Source organism: Schistocerca gregaria, chromosome X, assembly GCF_023897955.1.
Source record: "Schistocerca gregaria isolate iqSchGreg1 chromosome X, iqSchGreg1.2, whole genome shotgun sequence".
NCBI classification, from domain to species: domain Eukaryota; kingdom Metazoa; phylum Arthropoda; class Insecta; order Orthoptera; family Acrididae; genus Schistocerca; species Schistocerca gregaria.
The window spans coordinates 450,535,703-450,543,636 of NC_064931.1; the positions used below are offsets into that span (position 1 = coordinate 450,535,703).

Here is a 7,934-nt window from a genome sequence, read left to right on the forward strand (position 1 = left end):
CTTTTGCACTTGCCGAGATGGTCCAGAAACCATAACCTTCTGATTTAAGTGGACACATTAGTGCCATCGCTGATGTCCAAGCATACAACATATTTCCAATCAGCACAATTCCAGATTCAGCCTTACTTCCAATAATGGTCACATATGTGTTAGATGGTGCCATGTTGAGAGCAATCTGGCAGTCTACATTATTGATTAATAGTGGTCAATGTCAAGTGTAACTGTTTCAGGTCATATTGAATGCAGCTTGTAGGTTAGATACTCTATTGTTGAGACCTCTGCTAAATCAGGGAAGTTCTGCCATTTTCTCAGGCAACTCCACAGAACACATTCCACTAGTACAATGCCCACACATGTGGGTGCCTTAGCTGGCAGCTGAATTTGTCATCATGCCCAACAAACGTTTCTTGGATGTGGATAGTCATTAGCTCATCTGTCCTCAGCCAACTACTACAGATATTTTGAAGACTTTCAACAATTTATCCATTGCAACATATCCAGGACCTCTTTGTTGCTCATCTCAAAACTCGTGTTAGTTTGTAATTCTGATAATGAGAAAGTGTTAGAACAGAATGGCTCCACATATTTACGTGTAGTTAGTATGTAAGGTGCAGAATGTCTCGGTAAAATATGGTTTCAGATCATAGTAAATAATCTTACGACACACACTTTGAAGTTAAGCCTGCATCTAAGCAATAATGTTGTTGGCCTTCTTTTTCACAAGGAAGTATGAAATAATGCCTCCCTAAATTGTGTATGAATTAGAGCACCATTGCAATAAATGGAAAAGTAATAACTGGACACTGTAACAGGTTGTTCAGTTGCAATTTAGTCAGGTCATACAACATACTAGTCGCACCTCCTCCAAAGCAGTGATTGGAAACAAAAGAAATCCATTCACTTACAAAAACATAACAGCACACCAATAGTGCATCCACACACATCCTCGGTGCAGTGCAACATGAACAAAGGTACTGTCATGCAAGGACATAGCTGGTGGTGATTTGCAAACTGTAAGGGTTACTTAATTACTCAGAGCAGAGAACCTGATTCTAATTAGCATGGTCAAAGTAAAATGTTCAAAGAAATTGTTTTAACTGAATTTTAGTCGTCAGTCAGCTTGATCGATTGTAATTGAGTGCTTAGATCATGAACAAGTTGTCTGCAGTTAAACAATACTGACATACTACCACTTCAGATATTGTGCAGTAGCTGCAGTCGGCACCTGTGGCCTCATAATAGAGAACAAGCTGTCACCCAATGTTTTTGGATCAAATTAGACGTTTTTAACAGACCAATGAACACTTTCAGTACACTCGTCACATTATTCAATCCAGGAAACTAGTGCAAAACTGTTATTGGCTGATGGAATAGAACCTACTTTACCTTGGCTCCCACTGTGCTCTGTGGTCACCAACAATCATGGGAACTTAAATGCAGCAGTGCATGCTTGACTGCTCATTTACCTTCACTTTACTGTGATCACTAAATATTAAAGTTTCTGCTGTTGCAGGTTGACAATTATTACACATGTCCTGATGCTTTTCCTCTTTCTTTCCAGAAGACCTGTTTGAAAGCCGACCTGGGATGGAATCAAATTGCTGGATGAACTGGATGTTGTGGATGCGCCGACACACACACACACACACACACACACACACACACACACACACACACACACACACACACACACACAGTATCCACTGTTAATATATTTAAAATATTAAATTGGTTGTTGCTGATGCTTAGTGAAACGAAAGTGTACTGCTTTATCACTGAAAACTGAACATTTTGTCATCCATGCCAATTATGTTCATTAGCTCCGTGTTTTCCATGACACTCCAGCATGATTAACACAGGTTATACTGTGACATAAGTTGCTGCTTTTTGTGGATACCCACACAATGCCATGGCACTCCTCCAGTTGCTGTGCTCTGAAAATCTTGATGTCCATTTTTCTATTTGGAAAGTGCACTTAATACTTCCATATACATATATTTATGTATTATATTTTCTCTGGGTATAGTATGCTAATTTCGTAGCAAGTTTTGTAACAGTCTCTCGTGTAACAGTGGTGGTGTACTCTCTCATACACATGCGTAAATATTTGATTATCTTATAGTTCTTTATGGGAGTATTCATAAAGTCACTGAAGTTGCTTTTTTATAAAAAAAATGTTTATATATAGAAGTAGAATTAAATATTATTTTGCAAATTTTATATGTGTGTGTATGAATGGATGATCACACTTTTAAACATGGGGTGGGAGGAAATGTATGTTTCTAAACGTGTTTTTTCCTTTGGAAGTACTGAAACTTACTTAACCTTTGGCTTTATAATTTGGATGTTTCAGTTTATATAAGGGGCTTTTGTTGTCAATATTAAATGTGAAACTTCAAAGTTCCTAAACTCAGATTTCCAGAATCATTGAATTAAATGGATATAAAAGCTGTGATACAATAGTTAAAAATATTTGTATTACCATCTTTGATACTACTCATTTAATTTACTATATATTTTAAGAGGGATTTTGTACGTTCCACAAAAAGTTTTCAAAATGTGGGCTGTTATCATGTTGTTTGCCTTTACATTCACAGGGCATAGTGCTCTTGGCATTTTGTAGGGAACATATCCTATTTCTTGCAGCTAATTGTACTGGCTCTGATGTTGGCTTTTCCACTTATTTTTTTAAACAATGGCTTCAGAATGAAACATTACTGAGCCAAATATGAAGCCACACAAAAATATGCTGCTTGCAGTTGGTTGCTTTTTTGTTTCACAGAAAAAGTTTACAGAGTATTTATGAGAGACCGCAAGAGCACAAGATGTATGTATTTAACAAGACATATTTGTATTAATGTTTACAATTCCGTTATTGTTGGAATAAAGTATTTACGTATTTATGAAATTCGTTTTTCTTGTATTAATCAATATGTATTAACGAATCCCCTTAATATTACATAATATCTCCAGAAAAATAAATAAAAATGGCAAATTGCATTGTTGACAAGTGAAGCCCCAGTAAAAATTTTATTGGGGGGGGGGGGGGGGGGGGGGAGATTTGAAAACGTAAAGTGAATTAGGAAGAAATGAAATTCAGCAAAGTGAAAAATTGGTTCCTAAAACACAAAAGAATGCAAACAGTGAAAGTGAAGCCAAGCAGTTTCATCCATAGCATTTGCTAGCAGCGGCAAAAAACCTGTTACCTTGAAATTATCTATAAAAAAAAAAGCCATCCACCTCTGACCTGTTGTCAGTGAAAGTGAAAGAATCTGATAAAACAGTCCTCAAAACTGCAGCATGCTTAACACAGTCCTTCATGTAAAAGCTGCTGTAGGTGATGACCACCCAAATGTGACATGACGTTTTTTGTTGATAGTATTGTCAATATAGTTAACAATCTGAGACTCCTTGTAGACTTCAAGCAGTTAGTTACTTCTAGCTTTGAAATCGAAAGCTGATATATTTCAACATGAATGTTAAGGTACACTGGGCCACCCATGGCTGCGTCAGAATAACACACTGCTATTCAGCTATGTTTTACTAATAAGGTCTGTGCTAACTTGTAGTCAACAGTTTTGTAGATGTATGTATCCGAAAAAAGTTTTCATAGAGATTAGCTGTACTGGAAACAAGAGGGTGATCATCAGGTATGTATAAACAAATGGTATATGCCTCCATTCAAGTAAAACATATTTCACTTGGTGAAATTGCATATTTAATTTCAAATAAATGTGTACAAGAATGATCAGGAGAGGTATAGGGGGCGGGCATGCAGGTCAGTTGCCGTAATAAAAATCTATCCATGGCATGACTTATTCAGAGTAAAAGGGATTCAATTCCTAAGCTTGCCATCTGTTTGAAGGTGCTCCCATAGTTCCCAGTGGAATGTGGGATGACAGGTTAGGAGCATTTTCGCAAATTGCAAGCCAGAAACAGAGTGAGTGCAGTGTGTCTACCATGGGACTCGGCAATCAACATTCAGGTTCCCACATGACTCCTCCCTACACTAGAGGTCAAAACTTGCAACTGACACTTTCGCAGGGTGTCTTTGTGTCGGCACACAAAAAGATTCATCACATACAGGAGCAGGCTTCCCTCCCTGTTGCTCCTGCACCCCTATTCCAGGAGCAACACGCCCTCAACCATCGGGGACGTCCATCCCCACTTCTAAGCTGGAGAAACATACAACTTCTTCAGCTGCTCTTGCTAGGAAGGTGTCCCTTGGGTCACTCCTTTCCCAGGTTTCTGCTAGTGGGAAAGATGATACCCGCCAGTGGCTGAAGAGCCCAAAATCAGATGGTCACAGGGCTTCTCGCTCACCCTCAGTCCCGGAGACTGAATCAGTGTCGTCCTCCCAGCCAAGGAACAGCAAGAGAAATTCAAAAAGAAGGTCCCAAAGACCAAGGAATTGCAGTGGCACCCACACCACCACTACCTCCAAGCTCTGCGGATGAGGTAGGGATTCTGGCGTCCGCTGAGGACCTAGATCTTGCTGGACCCTCAAACAAGACGGATATAGAATGAGATTTTCACTCTGCAGTGCACACTCTGCAGGAGTGCTAGTCCTGCATGGTTTGCAAGGGAGCTTCTGTAAAGTTTGGAAGGTAGGATACGAGGTACTGGCAGAAGTAAAGCTGTGAGGACGGGGTGTGAGTCGTGCTTGGGTAGCTCAGATGGTAGAGCACTTGCCTACGAAAGCCAAAGGTCCAGAGTTAGTCTCGGTCCGGCACTCAGTTTTACTCTGCCAGGAAGTTTCAAAATGGATATAGACTGCTCAGGCTAAAGGTCAGTGACAGCAGGTGACCCTGAGGCGTAAACTGCCTCATGGTTTGTTCCATGCCTTCCCAGTCTCAAAATGACGCCATCCTTCAGTGGAATTGCAGTGGTTTTTTCCACCACCTGGCTGAACTACGGCAACTGTTATGCTTCACACCTGCTTTCTGCATTGCTCTCCAGGAAACGTGATTCACGGCAATGCGGACCCCTGCCCTTCGTGGCTATAAGGGATACTACAGGAACCATAAGGACTGTGAGTGAGTGTCAGGTGGAGTTTGTGTTTATGTCCTAAACTCAGTCTGTAGTGAAACTATGCCCCGTCAAACCTCTCTTAAAGCTGTGGCTGTCAGAATAAGGACCACCAAGGAAAGAACCGCCTGCAATGTATATTGCCTCCAGATGGTGCAGTACCCCTTAATGTATTACCGTATTTACTCGAATCTAAGCTGCACCTGAAATTTGAGACTCGAAATTCAAGGGGAGGGAAAAGTTTTAGACCACACCTCCAAATCGAAACAGTTGGTCCATTGTAACGCGACACACAATTTAGGTTGAATGGATGAAGGTACAGCTACAGTAATTTGGTTCGAGTCGTAAGCTTAACATTTAAGCTTTACCAACTAGCCATTGCTGTGTCAGGCGCTCAGTCTGTATTTATACGGGTACCCTTCCCTTGTCTGGTTTGCATCGATTGCTTATTTGGCTTTAATCTGATAGGTGCCGTTCTCTTTGTTATAGGTGTTTACGTCACTCTAAGCTGAAAATGTATTATTGTACTTTGTCATGCCTTGTTTGTCACATTCTGATAAAGAGTGATTACAACATGTCGCCACTCGAGGCATGGCTTGCTTTTATGTGTGCTACCGCCACTTACAATAAAAAGAAGAGAGGAATTGTCTCATAAGTGAAACAATGACAAGAGACGGTTATTTGTTGTTACTTACACTGCTGCTTTCTTTGATAATGATCAACAAGAACCAAATAATAGACTGTGTATGATAGATGTTCTGAACGAGAGTTTAGCGAAAATTTTTCTCCGATTGAAAATCCTTGCAGACGCCTCTTTAGTACATAAAATTCTGCACAGAAATTAGAGCCATTTTAGATTTAAAAATCAGTTGCCGTGGTTCATTTCTGACTGTGTTACTATTCAGCATAAGAATAATACGAATATAAACATGACATGATACGTATATTCTTCTGCGCTTGCTGTTGTCTCACTCTAGTTTCGTAGTTTATTAGGCAGACAGGATTTCAATGAGATAGCAGCAAACACGAAAGAATACATAGCATAATGTTTACCTCCTTCTACCTTTTCTTTTAATTTATTTACTGGTGCAGAGGTTTTGGCGCCAGTATTTATCTTCGAGTCTGCACAAGCATGCCTGTGTAGCGCTACATATATTTGACGGCAGAACTTAGTTGTGGTGGCACCTACCAGTATTTTTCAGAACTTCCGTTTACTCTGCACTCGATTCTAAGCCGCAGGCGGTTTTTTGGATTACAAAAAGCGGAAAAAAAGTGCGGCTTAGATTCAAGTAAATACAGTAGCTGCACTGATTGGTCAGCTCCCTTAACCTTTCCTATTTTTGGGCGATTTTAAGGCCCATAACACCTTGTGGGGTGCACCGTGCTTACTGGCAGAGGCAGAGATGTTGAAACTTTACTGTCACTGTTCAAACTCTGCCCCTTAAATACTGTGGCTGCCACACATTTCAGTCTGGCTCGGGGTAGTTACTCAGCCATTGGGAGAGATATGTCTCGACCATTGGGTGCCGCGTGTCACCTTCCCAAGTCTGAGCAAAGATAGTGTTTTCAGGTACCAGACCCCAACAGGTGTTCTCGGTGTTAACACAAATAGCGTGTTATCTACTGACTCAAATGCGATTGCCAAGCACTTTACTGAGTACTATGCTCGAGCCTCTGTGTCGGAGAATTATCCCCCATCCTTTCGCACTCTCAAACAAGCTGGAAGAGTAAGGTCCTCTCATTTACCACATACCGCAGTGAATCCTATAACACACCATTTACAGAGTGAGAGCTCCTCAGTGCTCTTGCACATAGCCCCAACACAATTCCTGGACCAGATTGGATCCACAGTCTGATGATTAAACATTTCTCACCTGCCTACAAGCGACATTTCCTTGTCATATTCAACCGGATCTGGTGCGATGCCATCTTTCCATCACAATGGCAGAGCACCATCATTCCAGTGCTCAAACCCGGTAAAAACTCACTGGATGTGGATAACTGTCGGCCCATCAGCCTCACGAATGTTCTTCGTAAGCTGCTGCAACATATGGTGTGTTGGTGGTTGGGTCAGGTCCTGGAGTCACGTGGCCTACTGACTCCATGGCTGGCCGCCAGGGTCGCTCTACTACTGATAAGCTTGTGTCTGTAGAGTCTGCCATCTGAACTGCCTTCGCCAGATGCCAATACCTGGTTATCATCTTTTCTGATTTACGAAAAGCGTATGACACAACCTAGCGACATCATATCCTTGCCACATTATATGAGTGGGGTCTCTGAGACTCGCTCTCGAATTTTATCCAGAATTTCCTTTTGCTTTGTACTTTCGTGTCCAAGTTGGTGCCTCCCATAGTTCCCCCCCCCCCCCCCCCCCCCCCCCCCATGTCCAGGAGAATGGGGTCCAGCAGGGCTCTGTATTGTGTGTGTGTGTGTGTGTGTGTGTGTGTGTGTGTGTGTGTGTGTGTGTGTGTGTGTGTGTGTGTGTGTGTCTATTTTTAGTGGCCATTAATAGCCTAGCAGCAGCTGTGGTCCGTCCATCTCACCTCCATATGCAGACAACTTTTGCATTTCATACTGTTCCACTAGTACTGGTGTCACTGAGTGGTGCCTACAGGGAGCCATACACAAGGTGCAGCCATGGGCTCTAGCCCACGGTTACCAGTTTTCAGCCGTAAAGTTGTGTGTTATGCACTTCTGTCAGTGTCGTACCGTTCGTCCAGAACCAGAACTTTACCTTAATGATGATCCACTCACTGTAGTGGAGACATATCAATTCTTAGGACTGGTTTTTGTTGACCAATTGACTTCGCTTCCTCACTTTTGTCTGCTTAAGTGGAAGTCCTGGCAGCACCTCAATATCCTCCGCTGCCTCATCAACACCAACTGGGGTGCAGATCGTTCTACGT

General features: G+C 41.8%; 1 protein-coding gene across 4 annotated transcripts in view; it reads left to right on the top strand.

Moving 5' to 3' along the window:
• Positions 1-2,908, top strand: part of LOC126297391 (vesicle-associated membrane protein 2) — a 31,725-nt gene extending 28,817 nt beyond the window's left edge. For 2 of the 4 annotated variants that reach the window (XM_049988133.1, XM_049988135.1), the window contains exon 7: positions 1,565-2,908. The gene's annotated coding sequence lies outside the window, so the exon portion shown is untranslated. Of the gene's footprint in view, positions 1-1,561 lie in introns of all 4 variants that reach the window. The other 2 variants (XM_049988132.1, XM_049988134.1) reach the window with 1 other exon arrangement.
• The last annotated feature ends 5,026 nt before the right edge of the window (positions 2,909-7,934 follow it).